The sequence below is a fragment of the Dendropsophus ebraccatus genome, chromosome 14 (genome assembly GCF_027789765.1).
Source record: "Dendropsophus ebraccatus isolate aDenEbr1 chromosome 14, aDenEbr1.pat, whole genome shotgun sequence".
In the NCBI taxonomy this organism is placed as follows: domain Eukaryota; kingdom Metazoa; phylum Chordata; class Amphibia; order Anura; family Hylidae; genus Dendropsophus; species Dendropsophus ebraccatus.
Genome location: NC_091467.1, coordinates 70,177,290 through 70,198,857, shown reverse-complemented (window position 1 = coordinate 70,198,857; position 21,568 = coordinate 70,177,290). Strand labels below are relative to the sequence as shown.

The following is a 21,568-nucleotide window of genomic DNA, read 5'->3' as shown; positions in this document are numbered from 1 at the left end:
CTTTTATAGGGCACGTTCACACTACGGAATCCACACAGATAACATCCCGCGGATCCCTGCTCGCCCCCCGCTTGACTCTCTGCCCATGCCATAGACTCCATTCTATTGTCAACTGTTTGAGCGGATGGCGGAATCTGCCTGAGCATAGAATGGAGTCTATGGCACGGGCGGAGAGTCAAGAGGGGGCAAGAGGTGGAATCAGCGGGATGTTATCCACATGGATTCCGTAGTGTGAACGCGCTCATAGAGATTAATCTCCAGATCCCTAGAGATGATGGTCATACATTTATGGCATCCCATTTTAAGGCTATGTTCACACAACCTAATATTTTTTAAAAGAACGGCCGTGGTTTTCATACTGCAATGAAATGCATTGAAGCCAATAGAATAATAGCCGTTGTTTTCACACATGCATTGAACAACAGCCGTTGTCCCATTGACTTCAATGCATTTCTTTGCGGTATGAAAAGAACGGCCTTTGCTTTGAAAAACATTATGTTGTGTAAACATGGCCTTATAGTGTGAAAACTGAAATGTAAAACCAATATTGCTGTTATCTAGAGACAAGCAAACCTCAAGGACGCTTCTTTAGCCACTGGATGAACCAGAGCATGCTTGAGGTTCGCTCATCTCTACTACTATCACAACATGCATAGTCATTGTCATACAGCCTGGCAAGCAAATCTTGTAACTTGTGCAATGATGCCATTCCTGCTCATACAGGCTTGTATAACTAGGTACAGTAGATTTGGCATTCGGAATTCCAGTAAAACTGGGTGATAACCCCTGTGACCGCGATATTGGTAGCCATGTTATCACAAACTAGATTTCCAGAAACAGATACACTAGCCAGGCAAAGACGACAGGGTAAAATAATTAACCTCTCAATAACAACCATAGCTGTGAAGTGTCCATAGAAGGATGAATCTGCTGGGACAGGTGACCCTCTCTCCTTGATGTTGCATTTCTTGGTTTACATTACTAGAACCTACTTCATTATGTGCAAACCCATCTAAATTTACTGTCTGGGCTTTGTGATGCGATCACCATTACCAGGCTTCATCACAGGGGTTTTTCTTGCCCTAAGCAATCTGATGAAGCCTGGTAATGCTGATCACATCACAAAGCCTAGACAGTCAATATAGACACAATTGCAGAGTTTACGCAATAAATTAGGCTGTAATTTATGTAAACCAAGAAACTCAGCAAAACTGCCAACGTGTGAACACTGTTGAGTGTATGTAATTTTAGATGGGGCTTTCCTAAAATTTTAAGGGATATCCCTTTCTATAAAATGATGTTATGTTCTTATAATTTGCAGTCAGTTTATAAAGGGTGAGCGTCACAGTGCTGAATCCCACCTTCCTTGGATAGATTGGTAGGGGTCTCACAGTAAGCTTATACTTTGGGTCACTTGACAATTATAGCAATGTATCCAGAAATCTATATGCAACCACATACCAAGTGCGGTGCGGTTATGGAGCGTGCAGAGGGGCAAAGGTTCCTGAGACAAACAGGAGGACAGCAGTGAAGTCACTTAGTATCTGAGGATCCCTGCTCGATGAACTTTGCATTTGCTCAAGACTTTCTATTGAGCACTGAGTATGTCGGATATGTGACCTCGGTTTTGTACGGAGGCGGTCCACCTACAGCCATGATGTGTTCAGCAGCACTAGCTTTACTTTGTTCATTTCTTAAATAATGGGAAAAGATCACACTTGAATCTATTGTATTTTAAAAGCCCCTGTACTTTAAGCAATCTTTGAAAATAGCTTGACTTTTCCAAAAATAAACCATAGACTTCATCTATAAAAGCTGTATATATATATGACATTTAACGGCATGCTCTCCGGCGTATGCCACGGAAAAGGGGCACATTTGCCCCTTTTCTATGGTGTACATCAGCTGTACCCCCTGCTCCCGAGCGGGGGGCATTTAGGTGCGGCAAGGCAGGGAAGAGGTGTTGCTGATCAGGTCTTCTGGATAACATGGTGATGTCACTTCCTGGATAACATGGTGATGTCACTTCCTGGATAACATGGTGATGTCACTTCCTGGATAAGATGGGGATGTCACTTCCTGGATAACATGGTGACTTTACTTCCTGGATAACATGGTGATGTCACTTCCTGGATAACATGGTGATGTCACGACCCGACTCCCAGAGCTGTGCGGGCTGTGGCTGCTGGAGAGAATGATGGTAGGGGGACACTGAGGACACAGGGCACTGGAGGGACACTGAGCATCCCCCTGCCATCATCCTCTTCAGCAGCCACAGCCCACACAGCTCTGGGAGTCGGGTCATGACATCATCATGTTATCCAGGAAGTGACATCACCATGATATCCAGGAAGTGACATCACCATGTTCTCCAGGAAGTGACATCGCCATGTTATCCAGGAAGTGACATCACCATGTTATCCAGAAAGTGACATCACCATGTTATCCAGGAAGTGACATCACCATGTTATCCAGATAGTGACATCACCATGTTATCCAGAAAGTGACATCACCATGTTATCCAGGAAGTGACATCACCATGTTATCCAGGAAGTGAAGCCTTAATGCAGTAGTAAGTGCAAAACACTTTATAGAATTTGCCATAATAAGTGTATATTAGTGATTTGTATAACTTTTTGGGGACAATACAATACTTTAATAAAAAATTTTGCCTGACTTCTCCTTTAAGACCACAAGGTTGAGGCTGAGAGCCCTGGAGCCCTCCATTCCTCACACTCCTCAGCCAGTTTTAGCTTGTCCTTCTTCCAGTAGCCATAATCCATCACAATTCCTCTCATTACCCGAACATGTTGGAAGGCATGAAAGGAAACGTGCCGCATCGGAGTTTTGGACACACACCTCTATGCAGCCTGTAGCCTTGTTTTCGGGTTGTGTTTTTTGTCCCGAGTCAAGGAATGTTTTCATTCCTTGTCTTAAATTTCCAGATGTTTCCACAGATCTGTGTTTTTCAGGATGAGTTCAATGGCCTTGTTTTTGCTCTTTTACTTTATATATTCTGATGTTGTCATATTTTCCATTCGAGTAGGACAACGCTGGAATCTGCGGTGAAAGCTAATAAGGCCGTGCAGGTGAACTCGATACAGGGACCCATGTGGGTGTTATATTAACAAACCTACTATTAGAGTTTCTTCGCACATTTACTGCTTTGTCGTGTTTCTTTGTTTATGTAATTAGAACCTGACTGTCCAGAGCAGCAGCAAATCCCCATAGAAAACCTCTCCTGCTCTGGACAGTTCCTGACATGGACAGAGGTGGCAGCAGAGAGCACTGTGTCAGACTGGAAAGAATACACCACTTCCTGAAGGACATACAGCAGCTGATAAGTACTGGAAGACCTAAAATTTTTAAATAGAGGTAAATTACGAATCTATACAACTTTCTGGAACCAGTTGATTTAAAAGAAAAAGATTTCACTGGAGTACCCCTTTAATTCAAACAAAATTGCACATAATTCACATAACACAATGCAGTCATCCTACTATGTGTCATAAAACCTATATATGTAGCTGATTTACTATTTAGATACTTTATGGGACCCAGATTTGATTTTAACTTAAAAAATAATGCCATTTTCCACCTGTATGACAATGCTATACAGAAGCTTTATGCAGGGGCATGTAACTTATGTAGGATCCATAACACCCTATGTGCCACGTAGACATGCTTTATGTTCTCCACACTTAGTCCTCATCCATTACCTTACAAATTCTTGGCAACGGAAGTGTTAATCGAGTATTCAAAAAAAAAAAAAAAAAAAAAAAAGGACATAAAACAGGTTTTCCTGCTTACGCAGCACATTACGTAAGACTGTTTATCTGTCTGCTTACTGGATACTTACCTTGTTATAATTTAACCTTTAGCAATTAAAATCTATTGTCTGCTTGTAATGAAACAAACAATATGGCATTTTACCAGTTCCGTACTGAAGACTCCTTATACAGTGATGGGTGTAACCTCTGCTTATTTCTGCAATCCCCCTATATATGTTGGAGCATTAGCATATAGGTAGTAGAGGTATCCCAGACAGAAGCATTTAAAGCAAAAATATTTTTCTTTTAAATCAGCTGGTGTCAGAAAGTTATATAGTTTTGTATTTTACTTCTATTTAAAAATTTCCAGTCTTCTCATACTTATCAGCTGCTGTATGTCCTGCAGGAAGTGGTGTATTCTTTACAGTCTGACACAGTGCTCTCTGCTGCCACCTCTGTCCATGTCAGGAACTGTCCAGAGCAGGAGGGGTTTTCTATGGGGGGGGCTGCTTTGGACAGTTCCTGACATGGACAGAGGTGGCAGCAGAGAGTCCTTCAGCTCAGACTGGCCGCACCGAAGCTGCTGCGTGCGGGATTGGGAGGAAGAAAGAGCGCAGTAGAAGCCCTGCAACATGCTTAGGTAAAGTATTGTGTTTAAACAAGGGATGAAAGAACATCGGTAACAATGTCCCTGCAGTCCTCACTAAACATTTATCGGGCCGTATAATAACCCCAGTAAACGAGCGCCGATCTGCATGTTTGCATTATTGATCGGGCTGTCATCGGCCCGTGGAATAGGACCCCTACATTAGTAGACCATCTCAGAATTCAATGGGTGTCAGACAAGCAACCGACCAGTAGTTTTGACATGTATCTATAACAGTTTTTTTTTGTGACAGAAACGATTTAACAGTCATTACAATCAGCTACATTACTTTCTTTGTAGTACAAACACACACTGTATATGCAGCAAATACGCAGCAGATCTGCAGCAGATTTGATGCTGTGTTCAGTTATTAAGATCTAATCTGCTGCGTATCTGCTGCGTATCTGCTGCGTATACAATGTGTGTGTTTGTACCCTAAATAAAGGTCCAAGTGAAAACATTAGGCAGGTGTAGGCCAAAGTTACCAATTTCAGTGGGACTGGCCAATGAGCTAATGTGTGTGAGTTTGCCCTGACATATGATGTGCAGGGAGAGAAGGTTCAGTCATGTTGAATTTCATGGAGAGAGATAAGCCACCAACAAATGAGTCCGCCAGCAGCTTACTCCTCTTCTCCATTCCTTACACATGAATGCACAGTCGAGGAAATTGAGGGTTATGGCTGTCAGCCAAATGATCATTCAGCCTGGATAAGGGATAATCCTTACTACAATACACATTAAGCATCGGACCTTTTGCGAGTGTCATGAAACTTTCTGCTTGGATTATTGTGAGTGGAACAAGACCTTCACTCGCTGGCATCTTGGATCTTGGTAGCGTCCAGGTCACGTCTCTATTCCTATTCATGACAAAAGGCCGATAAATAGAACCCTAAATAGAACCCTAGCGACTATCCGACCAAGAATAGGCGGGTATTTATAGATGACTGTCTGGAGGGTTGCAGTTTACGTTACTAAAAAGAATACAGCAGATTATCTATACAGAAGGAAAAAGTTCATAACCTTGGGCTTCCGACAAATATCGGAAGTTTGTGATGTCTACAGAGTGCTGGGTGCAGGAAGCTCCGGAGAAAACAGAAAGCAGATGGACAACTCGCTGAGCTTTTATAATAACAGGGAAATCAAACTGAAGATGTCACCAAGCATCCTCAGGAAAGCAAGGGAGAAGGAGCAGCCAAGGAACCTTCTAAATAAAAGTGGAAAAATAAAGATGAAAAGGAAATGGATTCGTTTGGCTATGACCTATGATGACTATAGACAAGCTTAGGCATCCTTCTGTAAACAGCCACGAGTCACACAAAGCCCCTCTGCGAGCACATGACCAGCTTGTAGGTTACATTAATACATGAAATTTCACCAACTAAAGCCAAAGGCTACAAAATTGTATCGTAGTCTTCACTATTTATCTTTATAATATACTATTAAGGGCAGTCTGGTCAGAATTATACTTTTTTTTTGCACTTATTTCAGACCCTCAGGTATTAGGGAGATCCTGTCTAAGGCTATGTTCACATAACGTAAGTTCCTTAGTAATCACGTCCGTTGTTGCAACAGCCGTGATTAGTACGGAACTTGCATTGTGCTAAAGGCTGAGGGAATCCTGTCCGGAGTGTATACACATAGTATACACTCTGGCCGGGATCCCTAGCGGCGCTGTAGAAAACTGACATGCCAGCCACAGAAAACCCTGTCAGTTCACATAATGGCTCCTTCGGCCTTGGCCGCACGCTCCATTGTGTGCAGTGGGGAATTCTGATGCGGGCATACACGGATGCACCCGCATCAGAATACAGCGGCGCTAAAGATCGACTGGCCGGAACTGCAGTACCGTCCGGGATGTTCTTTTCTGAGACTGGCCATTACGGAACGGCCAGCCTCATACAAATTGTGAACATAGCCTAACATTATTATAATATGTTCACAATAAGTTTTGAGCAATTTTTTGAATCGTAAAACAGCTCACAAAAAACATTCCCACTGAATTTAATGGGAAAGCATCTCTTAGTTCCAACTTTACAGCTGTATTTGTAACCACTGTAAAATTAATTTTACATCCGTACTTGATGTAAAATTAAGGGAGTTTTCCGAGTCTACCGTAATATATATTATGCCCCAGGGCAGGAGGAAATTAAAAAACTTCATACGTACAGTACCTAGCCCTGGTTCCCCGCTACTCTCCTGCAGCCCCTGTTTGTCTTTATCTGGTCCTCCAATCTTCTCTCTTCCTGCTTCCAGGAACAGGACCTGCTGCCTCAGCCAGTCACTGACCAAGACAGTAATTGGAGTTGTCTTCCTATGTCTTGCTCCCGAGCGCTTGTCTCAGAAGGAGAAGGAAGAGAAAAGACCAGGGGACTGGGTGGAGATGACTGGGAGCAGCTGGGGACTGGCGATAAGTATGTATGTATTTTTTTCCTATTCCCCCCCACCCTGGCAGAATAATAATTTTTACTGTCAGTGCCAGTGACAGGATCGTTTACGTGCCACACTAAATCCATATTTTGGCATATAGAATTTGTCTCATTGGAAAAGAGCTGTATGTCAAAAAGTTCTTCAAATCTGTTCGGATTGATACTGAAAATAATAGACATCCCAGTGGAAATACATTTTTTCAGGTCAAGTGTATAGAAGAGTCCCTAGGAGAGAAGTGGTCCGCAGACACAAGGACACGTTAAACTAGCTGCTCCTATGGCTTTTCCCTGCCAGTACAAATCACAACTAGTGAATGCTAGGTTTCCTGCCAAAGACAATGTCTGGGGCAACAACTCGAGCATTCCATGGCCATTCTTTGTAACGTTGTAGTAGCACGGACATGGCAGCTAGCCATTCTCCTAAGTATCACCAAAAACGTTAGATGTTTGCTTGTGTTGCTGTCACAAACTCAGTATTTTTGCAGGATCAGCCCACTTGAAGCCCATGGAAAGCTTACAGATAGATGCTATATTACCATTCAATGATCAGCTCTCCTGCACTGACACGTCTCCCCCGCTACACGTTAAAATAAAATTGAGTCCCAATCATAATTATTAACAATATGGGGCAATTTGTTGTTCACTCCTTAATACTCCTAACTGCGGAATCAAGGGCTCAGTTCTCGCATGTCCTTCCTCCATGTCCTCTGATGTTTGCTAACATTGCAGAGACTACAGGGAAGAGGGTGCCCATATGCAGGAGGCATGTTGGGGGCACACAGAGCAGAGCCCTCTCCTTAGTGCTTCACGTTATGACTTGTGGGACAGTTGAAATATGAACTGGGCAATGTTAGACGGAGGGTCAGATTGATACTGCAGAAGGTTTTCTTTTATGTAGGACAGTCCCCATATTTTGGCTCCCCCATGGTAGGCATCTGATGAGGAGCAAATGTCTAGTGACCAGCAATAATAAACTTATGTTAGTCCTTAAGGATGTGTCTTATCCAAATATATGTCTTAAGGTCCCCATACACTTTGCACCAATGTTGGACAAACCCGCTCACAGAAAGTGAAAATGTTGGAAAAGAGAGATTTTGGTGAAATTTAACCGCCCAACCTCTATGTTCTCAGAGTGATAAGCCGCTGCCAGAGCTGAAGCTTACCCTTCCCCATAAAGGATACAGAAATGTTGGGCCAGGCCAAATAATCATGTGTTTGGGGTAGGACGAACGAATATTTAGTTTACAGTTCCTGATGGTGTATATGTACACTGATGATCTATAGACACTTGTCCGTTATATGATCATTCTGCCAACTGCTAGCTCTTCCAATCCCCCCATAACCATGTATAGGGAAAAAAGATACCAGGCTCCTATGATGGTGGCTTTTCTCCAAGAAATAAAAAGGGTTAGGCAGTTGAGATCCAACATGCCTGATCCTTCTCTCCAAATGTGTGCTGTTAGGAGGCCACCATAGGCGTTAGATGGTCAGTCCTTTCTGCAGAAATCATATCTGATATGTATGGAGAGTTTTCTTCTCTATAGTCTATAACGTGTGAGGTCCTCTAAGGTCCTGGATTCTGTAATTGGAAGAGTTCAGATAAGTGATTGCGATAAGGAGAACACCCGCAGGGCTTATTCAAGTAACTTTTTTTGGAATCTCTTAGATTAGCAATAACTTCCAAAAATTGCATAAGCCTGCATAGGCTTGTCACAAAAGGATAAAGTTCTTACAAGACATCTGCCACTGGATTCATGTTCAATTCGGTATTGAACAGGTTCTGGAGCAGATGGCTCCATCCATTGTGTAGTATCCACGGCATGTTACTTCAGCTCAGCACCTATTGAAGTGAGCATGAGACATTGACGGCTTTGCTTAGGTGTAGGTAGACATGCACCTCTCTCCACTCACTTCTGGATCTGCAACCACTTTGCCTTTCTTCTCCTGAATGAGGTGGACTGAGTTCTTTACATTCGATGATTTATCTATCAGACATTTATTGCATTTTCTTTGAGGTGGGAATATCCTTTAAAGCACAGGTTGTTTAGATATTTTCTCTTCCTACATTTGCCAGTAGAGGGAACCATAGGTGGACACAGTCCAAATAAGTACATTGGGCAAGAAAAGTATGTGGACACATTGTTCTGCAATACGCTTTGCCTCCCTTATGTCTCTCAGTATGAAAATGATGACCTCTCTTCCTTACCTGAAGTCTTGTAGTAAAATGCCGTCTCCTTACCTACACGAGTATGGGCAGCTGGACAGGTTGTACATGTATTCCGTCCACCTCGTGGGCCGTATTTTTTTTCTACCCTACTCTGTCCTCGACTCACCCAGATTGAACAAGGATCAGCCACATAGTCATATAAAGGAGCTGCTAAATCTGCTGTTAGCGGGGTGGCAGGCATGAGACATGAGGATTGTTGACGTATATGATAAATACTTTGAAGCTTTCATGTCTTAATGGTCAGACTTTGAATAGAAGTTATTTTTAATAGCGGAGAAATGCGGCCAGAACTGGTCATCGTCCATCATGAATACAGATGTAAACACATGTTTTAATGTAGATCAGCGGTTGCGAGTTACCATATGCCACTGACATTATGTCTCCGTGTAATGTAGCGAGTAATACACCACCTGTATATCACATGTTTGCAGTAATATGAATGCCCGCTCGGTCTTCTCCGTCTGTATCCAGTTTGAACAAGTTTTAGTACGTTTTCCCATAATCATCATTGTACATTTAAACATTTTCCATTTGTATTCATGACACTTGATCAGTCTAGATCCCACTTACAAGCTGCTGCCCATACATTACAGCAGGTGCACCTGAGGAAATTAGACAGTTCATATGCAAACCTTATAGAGATTGATGCACAGCAAAAACAGCCATGATGAGGTCTATGGAAAATTAATGGTGAATATGGCAAATATTTACATTGTGTCCCCAAGCCTGATGTTAGAGAAAAAGTTATGTCTACAGCTTACCAGTCACAAGCTTACCCGGTCCACCCTTGGCTCACCAGGTGGGGGCTCTACCAGGCATGAAGAGGACATGCCGCCCGCCTGTGCTGAATTTACTACAATTCTTAGCTGCACACAGGCATAAATTGTAGCTGAATTTAATGGCATCTCGGGCGCACGGGCAGCTCAGATGCACCTGGATTTATGACAACAATAGAACACATTATTGTAATAAAACCTGCCAATATTTGGGACCTTACAGAACGCAGCCAAACCACTACAGCTCATACAGGTTATAGACAGGTAGTGGGCACTTGGCTTCTGCACTTCTATATATCAAAGTACTTAGCAAGCTTTAGAATTACTCTTGGGCAAACTTCAGAAAAGTGTCCGGGTTTGGCCATATGGCCCAACACTTGGCATTCAACTCCCGTCGTCTATAGAAATTAGTATACCACTAAGCAAGGAAGAAACATCGCCTGGGCATATACAAAGGTGGCATTGTCAGGCATTGGCTCCAGGTGCATGACAGCACGTTGTTCCTGCTTCCCCAGTTGTCTTTGACCCCCAGACTGTAATCCTATAGACATCTCCTGGATGGTCACATGTCAGGATCTCCTCGCAATGTGTAGCAATAAATGCAAGAAGTGATCCCGTCCACAAGGGCCGATATTCCTGCAGAATGATTTCATCGCCTAGTGGAATTTATGTTGCGGCAAATTAATGCTGTTCTGGAGGGCAAAGTTGGTCCAACACTATACTAGATAAATGTTTCTAAAAAAGTGGTCATCGAGCCTTAAGCCTTTATCGAATGCTAAATAAAGCCTCTCCCCTTTTTCCCTGGCCGTATTTACTAAGAAGTGGCCAGCCTTGTGCCAGGTGCAGGCATTGCACAAAAATCTACACTTGCTCTGGAGCAGGTGTAGACTTTTGCCTGGTTTACACCTGTTTCCAGGCATAAACCTTAATAAGTTAAAGGGGTTATCCAGCGCTACAAAAACATGGCCACTTTTTCCCCTCTCTTGTCTCAAGATTGGGTGGGGTTTGGAACTCAGTTCCATTGAAGTAAATGGAGCTTAATTGCAAACCGCACCTGAACTGATGACAAGAGAGGGGGAAAAGTAGCCATGTTTTATGTAGCACCGGATAACCCCTTTAAGGCCCTATTACACAGGTCGATCAGCAGGAGCAAGGGAGCACTGACTTTTCAGAGCAGAGTTTGCTCTCTCCTCACCCCCCCCCCCTCGCTGCCGGCGCTATTACATGCACCGACAGTGAGCGGGTAAGAGGGGAGGTGTGGGAGGGAAGATTACACTGAGCGATGGCCAGCAGACCATTGTTATTGCTCAAATATTTTTTAGCATATTGAAAGACAACAATCTGCTGAAATTGTGCATGTTGCCATTACACCATACATAGTACATAGTAGCCATTACACCAAGTGATTATTGGCCGTAACGGCCAATAATCAGTCATATAAATCTGCGCCTTCTCCAGGGGCGAATCCTTAATAAATCTCTCCCAAGAGTATAATACTGCAAAAGCATACATTAGTACAAAGCAGTGAACATTTAACAATACCATACAGATGCCAAATAAAAGTATACTGTATGTAATGCCCAAATATTATACAATACAATAAAACTGTGTGTCTATAGTGTGAAAACACAGTGAATGAGACCCTAAAAAGTATTGTAGATCATATAAGAACTTGAATATTCTTATCAAAGCATAAGCAATAAGATTATAGGTGAAAAGTCACATGCAAGATAGAAGGAAAGGCTGAAGTCACGTCCTCAGCATCTGCTGCGAGCCTGGACGTAACACGCCATCCCCATTCACTCTCAGCAGATGCATTGCTGACATTCCTCACAGTTCAGCCATATCCCAAATATTTATGGGCAGTGTATATTAATATAGCAAAAAAACAGGAAATCCCCAGACTAACTTTTACATCTAGGATTTCTAGAAATACACAGCGTTAGCGTCAGACGTTTTACGCAAGCGAGCGCGCGTTCCGTCAGTGTGCCTCTTACAGCTGCTCCTCCACCTTTGATCAGGATCGTTCTGAGGTTTCCCTCTAATTACATAACTGCACAAACAAGATGACAGCGTCTACACGGAATCCTGATGGTCCTGACGGAAGATCGCCCTAAGTAACTAATGGAAGGCTGGGGGAATATAATGTAATAAAAACTAATAGCAAGATGACATAACTGTGCTAAACTGGGCGTGCAAAACAGTAAGGAATGAGATATACCAGAAGTAAAAGAAAAATAAATTATATATATATATATATATATATATATATATATATATAAATATATATGTAGTAAAAATGTTAAACCCCTTTTTGTGCCAATATATGAAAAGCTTTTTATAACGATCAGCGTTTAGACAAATAAATCTTTAGTAAAATCGTTAAAAAATTCATAAGAAAAATCATTATTGCGATTGTTTTTAAGATCGCTTAAGCCCATCTTTCACATAGGGTAAATCTTTGAAAGACTGTTTACATGAAGCAATATGCAAATTTTTAGCGAACCACGATTTGAGAACATGTTGAAAGATCAAAATGAACGATTTCTCGCTCGTCGCTTGATCATTTGATAATTTGCTGTGTTTACACGGAGCGATTATCGTTCCGTGTAAACGCAACATAAACATGACTTATTACACCAAACACTTATTCGGAACGGCCGGTAATTGGACAAGTATGGCTGCTAATCATTTGACATAATAGGGTCCTAACCCATAGGACTGTCGGAGCATCCATTGTAAACAAAGCAACCTGACTCTCCTCCAATAGCAGAGTTTATGGGTAGAGAATATACAGTATTTCCCCCTTTTTTTGAACTCTTCCATTCCAGAATTCATTACCATACATGACCTGAGAGGTTTTAGACCTTAGACAATAAAGCTGACCATACATATTAGACATCTTGGCTAAACTGCTGACCATCTAATGTGTATGGAGACCTCAGGAGGGCCCCCTACTCTATTTCCCAGAACACTACAGTGTTGTGCCACAGTTGCATTGGTTGTTTTTCCTGTCCCTTTGGGGGTGTAGGTGACGCACAACTTGACCATACACATGAATGGGTCCTGGATGTAGTCCTTGCCTACAGCCAAAGCAGTATATACGCAATGATGAGTATACAGTAGCTTATTAAGATATCAATTCCGAATTATAATTTGATGTTACATCTCCATCCTTGACACTTAAAGGTCTATCTCACCAAGTCAACCCTTGAACCCTGTTAGGGCATATGAATGTCATAGAGGAGGATGGAGAACTTGTAAGAGTTGCTCCCTATCTAGCGTATCTGCTATCCCCATGCAAGGACAGCCATTCATAAATACATTTTCCCTGCATTGGACCCATGTAATTTTCCTGTAGGTAACAGCTGACTGCCATGGCGATAGAAATGCCAGACCCATGCCAGCGAGAAATCCCTTTAAATGCCGGTACATTTAATAAGGCAAGATGTTACTTGCTCCCAGGTCACCCAGGTTACCAGGAAGTCTTTAGATAGAAAAGCTCTAAGAGTGACCCCTACAGGACCCAAGCTATAATGACAGTTCAGCATAGAACTGGAATACAAAGTTCACCTTCAGCGACCTTTCACTTATATGCTAGGAAAAGAATTTATCAGCAATTTTGTGATGTAACAGATGTGAGGTACCATATTCTTTTCAGTCTGGTAATCAGTAGTCTGAGAAATCAGGAGCAGTAGTGTGGGTACCATGAAGGCAGACCACGCCACAGCTATGGGGCCCATGCAATGAGGGAGCTTGCTGGCCCAGGTTGGTATCTGACCCTTTAACTGTAAGTGTTCATGATAAACGCTTGTAGTTTAATGCTGCTGTGCTCTGACTGACAGCAAGAAGCCATTGCCAGTCTCTCTAGTAGCTGGAGGCAGTATTGCACCTCTGGCCACAAGTTTATATATATAGTATCAGTAAACTAGTAGAGTGGGTCTGGTCCTGTGACATTGGGGTTGCAGGGCCGTTCCATGGCCTCCCTTCCCTGCACGTGCACGCTTTGCGGGGTTGGCGGTCGCTGACCGACACGGTGTGGAGTTAGCGTAGGGACCCGTGTGGACCAGAGGACCTGCGCGGTGGTACACGGGGCAATATGGCTTGATCAATTCATATACAGACACTCTGGTGTTGATTTTTAATATAGGCCTAGCGGCATTAGTATCAGCCATAGATGGGATGTGCAGCCGTTCTATTCTCTCCAGTTCGAGTAAACTAGTAGACCAGTCAGAGGTGGTTTCCAGTGTTATCCATGTATCGCACTCTGTTTACTGGCTACAGACACAGAACACATCTACTAACAAAGTCAATTCTTGTCATAAACCGACCATGTCTTTACCACTTAAGACAAGTTGTTTCTTTTACTCAGAGATGAATAGGCTGATAAGACATGTCACTGTGCAACCACAAACACTGAGGCGACTTCATCTAGATCTGGCCGGTCTGCCCTCGTACACAGCTCCAGCAGTAATGGACAGCGATGCGGCAACTTGTGGATGCCTGTCGGATTACCCTCATAGGACAGCAGTATAAACATCTGCACATACATATACTTCTATAGACCTTTGGGCTTGCACCTTATCCCGGTCTAATTCCGGAGTACAATTTTCTTTGTTAGAATACCTTAAGACCATGCTCCATCTGTATTTTAGCCATTTTTGTTACTGAGTCTATGCTTCCACCATTTTTTCTTGAGTCTCTTAGCTCCTCCTAGAGTAACCCCTTACCGTCTTTGGTTTTGGCAGAACACTAATAAGCACTCAAAAGTAACCAAGATGGCGGAGCGTGCTGAGCTACGGTACCAGATCATCCACTACAATAATCAGATATAGGGAAATATTTGCTGATGAATGACGCTCTGCTCAAAATCTTTTTTTATTCAGTGCACAGGCAGTACAACCGGATTGGTCCCTTCAATAAAGGACAACTCCGGCTTCCCCCCCCCTTAACACACATTACAAAGTTATATAACATTGTAATGTGTGTTAATCAGCTGTCCGGAGCCGTTCCAATTATGTTTTGGCGGAGCAAGCTGAAAGCCATGTGATGCAATCTAGCACATCAGTAGCCTCTCCCATTTGTTATAGATAAAGAGACATATGGTGCGTTTACACAGACAGATTTATCTAACAGATCTTTGAAGCCAAAGCCAGAAACAGACTATAGACAGGAATTAGGACATAAAGGAAAGACTGAGATTTCTCCTCTTTTCAAATCCATTCCTGGCTTTGGCTTCCAAAATCTGTCAGATAAATCTCTCAGTGTAAACGCACCCTAAGGGCCCTGTTACACAAAGCAATAATATGCTGAATCAGGCTGTTTCGGCACAGCGTGGAGAGGTAATGTATACAGTCTATTATTTATTTATTTATTTATTATTATTATTTATTATTTATATATACAGGCAAAGCTGCACAGTCATTGCTAACTATATATATATATATATATACTGTATATATACAGCCCTTACTGCACGATAATCGAGCCATGTAATAGGCCCAGTAAACGAGCGCTGATCTAGCAGAATGTGCAAGTGATCGGGCCGTCTAATGCGGCCCTTATTCAGTCTTGAAACAGGTTGTGGTGAATGCGATAAATAAGAATCATGATGAGCGGGGCTTCATTCGTCACTTATGTTATTATAGTGAACCATTATGAACCTTGGTAGTTCATTCGTCAGCATAATCCTTCCTTGTTTCTGACCTTCCCATTTAAATCTAAATTCTCTAAAGTCTAAGTCACTATAAAGACGTGTCACACGCAGCAGTAAACTTAGAAAGTTACTCCTATTTCCTATAAAACTAAGACGAAGACAGCAGTAAAACAACCAGAGTCATGCACAACATAGCAATTATAATGAAGATGGAGCGGAGTTGGGGTTGTCAGATATAGCAGAATTTTTATCAAAAATATTAATACCGCCATGCAGTGCCCTCATAACTAGGGATGAGAGCAACTTGAGCGTGCTTGAGTTCGATTACTGTTTATCATTTGAATACTGGTGGCTGAAGAAGTTGGAAGCAGCCCTAGGGAGTCCTGGAAAACATGGATACAGTCATTGGCCATAGGCTGTATGTATGTTTTCCTGGACTCCGTAGGGCTGCTTCCAACTTCTTCAGCCACTGCAATAAAATGCCAGTCGGACCCAAGTATAGTACTGTGTCAGACTGGAAAGAATACACCACTTCCTGCATGACAAACAGCATCTACTGGAAAACTTCAGATTTTTAAATAGAAGTAAATTACAAATCTAATTAACTTAAAAAAAAAGATTTTCGCCTGAGTACCCCTTTAATATTTATGGGCAGCTTTAGTCTCTTTCATCAGCGGCAATACAAAAATAAATACATACTATGGCAAACAGTTCACTTGCAAATATATCGCAATTTACTACTGAAAACAAGGATTTTCGCCTGTGTTGTCACAAGCCATTTAAAAAAAATCCCCCCAAAATATTAGAAAAAATATTAATTTAAGCAGCTCAGACTGTTATCTGGATTCTGGATTACAAGGTCTTTGTTGTACAGCGGAGTTGCTGACACGTTAACATATCGAGCTAGACCAAAGCTTGTCCAGACTATCTGTACGCTCTTTTATGTACAGTAGCGATACTGTTTTATAACCCAAATATTATCAGGCTGAGCCCACACTATCCGGCTTGGACGCTATCCAATGGAATGGAAATATCAAGAGCCGCATACATGAAAAAGAGCGAGCGCGCTCGGCGAAAAATTATCTGTCTGAACTTTTCCTGTGTTTAAGTGAATTGGCTGCAACATCTGAATAAAGTGATTTCATCAGTTGGCAAAAAGATGAAGAAGGGATCATATTCACAGCGGAGAAGGACAAGTTAGATTAGGTTATACATAAGGCAGCATCGGAACAGATTTTTTGGGGATGCGGGGGTTGCAGAGATTAGAAATGGCCCTATAAGTATAGATATTTTTCACAATATAACCCCAACCAATGCAGCGCTGGTCTCAGGGGTGATGTCTGCAGCAATCAGTGAGGACCACCGGAGCATCAGTGCTGAAGCAGCAGACAAATCAATAGGTTTATCTTCAGCATATTTCGGAAAATTGCACGTACCTATACAACTCTGTTTTTATTAATAGTGCCAATAGCAACCAATTCTTAGGGTGGTATTACACAGGACGATTTTTCTGCGATTAGCGATAAATGATCTCAAACGATCACTATGACGATCGATCTTAATCGTTCACCCTATTACACAGGACGATGATCGTTGCTTACCGTCATTCTTGCACTCGTCCTTTCCTGGCTGATAGACTAGAGAATGAGTGAACGGCACATTATTACACTGAACGATGAATGATTTATGAACGATTAACAATAAAAAAAGGTCCAGATTCTATCAAAAGATCAATGGGTTCTCATTGGTCATGTAATAGTTGCCTGCTATTACATGTAAAGATTATCGTTCAAATTCAAACGATCTAACGATTTACACATCAGGGCCCATGGACACGACTCTACTACCACTCTTTAGGCTGTGTTGACACATTTGCAGTTTTGTTGCATTTCTTTACATAATTGAGTATATTGGATCTGCAGTTGTGTTTAAAGGGAATCTGTCACTAATTTTATGCTACCTTACATGAGGGCAGCATAAACTAGTGACAGAAATGCTGAACAGATCCGTGTTTTCCTTCCATCATTCTGTTCAGCCGTTCTCCTAATATGCAGGAGAATAGGATTCTTGACACACCCATCCCTTGCCCTCCAGCTGGTGACTAACAGTTGACTTCCTATACACAGTATGGATAGATAACTGCCAATCAGCAGCTAATGGGCGGAGTTTTCTGCTTCTCATGAATATCTAGGAATACTGATCTCATGCACATAATGATGATAATGATGAATAATTATTGTCCATGTTATTCAGGAGGAGATCTCTGAATCAGTTGCACAGAACAATGTAAGTGATACATCATTCTGCTCAGCTTCTCTGTCAGTAGTTCATGCTACCCTGAGATTGTACACCATAAACCTGCTGAAAGAGTCTCTTTAGGATGACTTACTGAGTTTTGCCATGTGATCAGTATTACCAGACTTCATCATGCGATCAGCAACATGATGAAGCCTGGTAATGCTGATCACATGATGAAGCCTGGTAATGCTGAACACACGAGAAAGCCCATAAAGTCAATGTAGACAAATTGCTAAGCCCTCATAATCAAGTATTATTCAAGACTAATTGTGTAAGCAGAAAAACACAACAAAAGAGTGAATGTGTGAACACAGCCTAAGAGTAGCTCAAGAGCTGTTATTATCATTGCCTATTGAAAGGTTTTTGTCATTTTCTCATAAATCTTTTCAATAATACACGAAAACCTCTCTTGCTTTCAGTGAAGGGAACCCTTTTGTTTTCATCCAGTAGCTGATAATGTGTATACGGCTACACCACATATGCACCCGAGGCAACCATCTGTAAGCTGTAAACCTCAGACTGTCATTATTCCACTGCAGATCATATATCTTGTATATGGAGTCACTCACCTTATAGTCCACAGCCTGAGGAATAAGTTCGGGGTCACATGACCACATGATCAGCTGTGAACTAGACCAGCACACCTCCTCCAGGTCATAGCTCAGAAGTGTCCCACCCAACGCTGGACCCAACACTGTTGTAAATATTTGCCAGTTTCCACGCTGCTCCTGTCCTCCTCTTCAGCATGCATGGGAACAAACGCATGACTTAACTACCTTACAGAAGAGAAAGTCATCCAACGTGTTCCGTGAGTCTAGTTACCAGGCGTTATAGGAAATGAGCAAATATTTGTGTGGCTCACCTAAGGCCGCCCCTCATTGTAAAGCTTGTTTGCCCAAGTAACAATGACTTTTGTTCTGCACTTAAGAAGCAAAACAAAGAAAAAAAGATGGCGAGAGAGTGAAATAGATATGTAAAGAATTGGGGCTTCAGCAATGGAACCTTGTCTATTTGTCTTTCAGGAGAAGGTCTACTGACTACTGCCTTTGCCTAGAGACTTCTTGTTCTAGTCACTGACCACATTATAACTCTGATGGTGGACATTTGGAAATAGTTTGTTCCACCTACCATAGAGAGTGGGATGGCTACCATACTGTATGTCATCTACTGTACTCTACTGTCATATAACAGGAGGTACAAATACAGATCCATTCGATGGGGATTTCTGGGTTCCTGTTCTCGAGAGTTTGGGCCCGATATTGAGGGTCAGCGATCGCTTCCTCCTCGTTCCCTGCTCACTGTCTGGGTTTGTAATAGCACACATAGTGGGGGGGGGGGGAGCTGCGGGAGGGGCTGCCCAGGGTCGATCCAGGTGGCCCATAGAAGAGAGCAGCAGATCGCACCTATTACAAGGAGTGACGGGCAGAAGACTGCGCTGGTGAAATCAGGATTTTAGAACATGCTGAAAGACAATGAGCAGCCGGCATTGTGCATGTCGGCTGATCGGTGCCTTTCAACACGAAATGATTATTGGATGGACCGCCCGGTAATCTGCCTAGTATGGCTGATAATCGTTTCATGTAATAGGACCCTTAAGTTACACCCTATCCTGTGCAGAATGTGGATAGGCTTTTAATACCCAAGATTGGTCTATCCCTTCAAAGAGCAGGCTCCTGCCAAAGCGTTCTCCAGCCAATGCCCAGCCATCCCAGACTTCTTAAAGGGGAGCCATTGGGACCCCTACTGATCCAAACAACAAGGACATAATTTTTGTAATGGATGAAGAGCTCACTGCACCTGCGCAGGCACCACATCCTGCATTCCCTATGGGGATTCCAAATGTATCTAAGCGCTAAACACAGAAAGATTTGGCAGCTCCATAACGAATGAATGGAGTGCAGGTACAGTGAGCGCTCCATTAGTTGGGGGATGATTGTTCCCGTTTTCGGGTCCCAGTTGTCAGACCCCCAACCCGCTGTGGACTCCACTTGGAATCCTGTCTGCCTCACTGTCTCAAAGTTATGCTCTCCGCGCCATGAGTGGAGAGTGGCAGCGCCCTATACATAACATTGAGACAGTGAGGCAGGCGGGATTCTGTTTAGAATTCATTCCTCAGTGTGAACATACTCTAAGGGTGGTATTACACGGAACGATTATCGTTCGAAAAATCGTTAAATCGTTCGGATTTGAACGATAATCATTTCGTGTAATAGCAGGCAACGATTAAACGACCAACGAGAAATCGTTGATCGTTTAATAGGATCCAGACCTATTTTTATCGTTTGATCGTTCGCTCATCGTTCACATATCGTTCAGTGGAATAAGAATTCACAGCTGAAACGTACGCAATAGCGGCGACTAAACGACTGCAAGAACGATTATAAATAACAATCATCGTTTCGTGTACTTGGGCAAACGATTTCGGGTCGTTTGCCTTAGCGGTCGTTTAAGATCGTTTATCGTTAATCGTTAGTCGTCGGAAAATTGCTTGGTGTAATAGTACCCTTATCCTCTCTTTGTGGGCAGATAAGGAGATGGTTGTAAACAAGTGACAGGTTTCTTAGCAAGCGAGGAATACTAAGCAAATTTACCTCTGCTCAATCTTTTTGTGACCTAGATGACAGGGCGGCATTAGTTACAGGCATTGAACTATTAGATGCCAGATTAAAGGACTTGCACTCTTATCTTATGCCTAGGATTATTTTTCCTGTAAAAGCTAGTAATGGCTGCTGTGCTGCATTAGGCTATGTTCACACAACGTAAGTTTCCTAATAATCACGGCCGTTGGTGCCGATTTGCAACAACGGCCGTGATTAATAGGAAACTTACGTTGTGCTGCCGTCTATGGAATCACGGCCGGAGTGTTTACACAGTGGGGGAGATTTATCAAACATGGGGTGAAGTGACAATCTGATAGTCCAGCCGGAATGCTTGAGAAGGGTTATTTACTGTGTATGCCAGTGGCAAACAATGGCTTTTCTCATCCTATAGGCCTCTGAAATGTTTATAGCCTTTATTACAGGTTGTTAGGCATATAAAGAATAGAATTTTATGACTAGAAACCCAGGTAATGAGGGGGTGGGGGGAATTTCCAGACGTATACCTCGTCCCTGTATATCCAGGATTGTGTGGATGCCCCCTGAGGACGGTACAGCTCACCTGTAAAGCACATTATTGTGGTGTCTACAGGGGTAAGCGTATATATTGGGGGGCACCATGTTGGATATTTCTGCAGTATATCTATGACGGAGGACACTTTGTAACCTTGATGGAAACTACCTAAATTTACACTTTTCTGTCCTCAGTCGCAGAGTTGGTGTCTATGGATAAGTTTGCCATATCGGAAGATTCCCCTATGAATACAGCAAACAAAAAAAGGCTAAAGGCCCTATTACGCAGACAGATTTATCTGACAGATCATTGAAGCCAAAGCCAAGAACAGAATATATATAGAGAACAGGTCATAAAGGAAAGACTGAGTTTTCTCCTCATTCCTGGCTTTGGCTTCAAGAATCTGTCAGATAAATCTGCGTGTGTAATAGTGCCTTTAGTGTCCTTTTGCACACTTTTTTAGCAAACATGTAAAGATATTTTCTTTTAAACAATAGGTGTTTAGACTATAGGATAAATAGTTATAAAAAGTCGTTAATGTGATCGTATTTGCGTTCGGATCTATGTACTGTTTATTCGTACTTGTGTTCGTATCTATATACTCTGAATGATGAGCGTTTACACTGAAAGACATAGGAACGATTAACACTGATTTTGA

The 21,568-nt window shown here is 42.4% G+C and overlaps 1 protein-coding gene across 3 annotated transcripts in view; it reads right to left on the bottom strand.

Annotated features, from left to right (window-relative positions):
• The window catches only part of KCNJ16 (potassium inwardly rectifying channel subfamily J member 16), a 54,413-nt gene that overhangs the window by 10,855 nt on the left and 21,990 nt on the right, over positions 1-21,568 (bottom strand). Inside the window, exon 1 of one of the 3 annotated variants that reach the window (XM_069952655.1) lies at positions 18,369-18,454. The exons of the other annotated variants lie outside the window; for them this stretch is intronic. The gene's annotated coding sequence lies outside the window, so the exon portion shown is untranslated. Of the gene's footprint in view, positions 1-18,368; positions 18,455-21,568 lie in introns of those variants that run through there. 3 annotated transcript variants of the gene reach the window in all.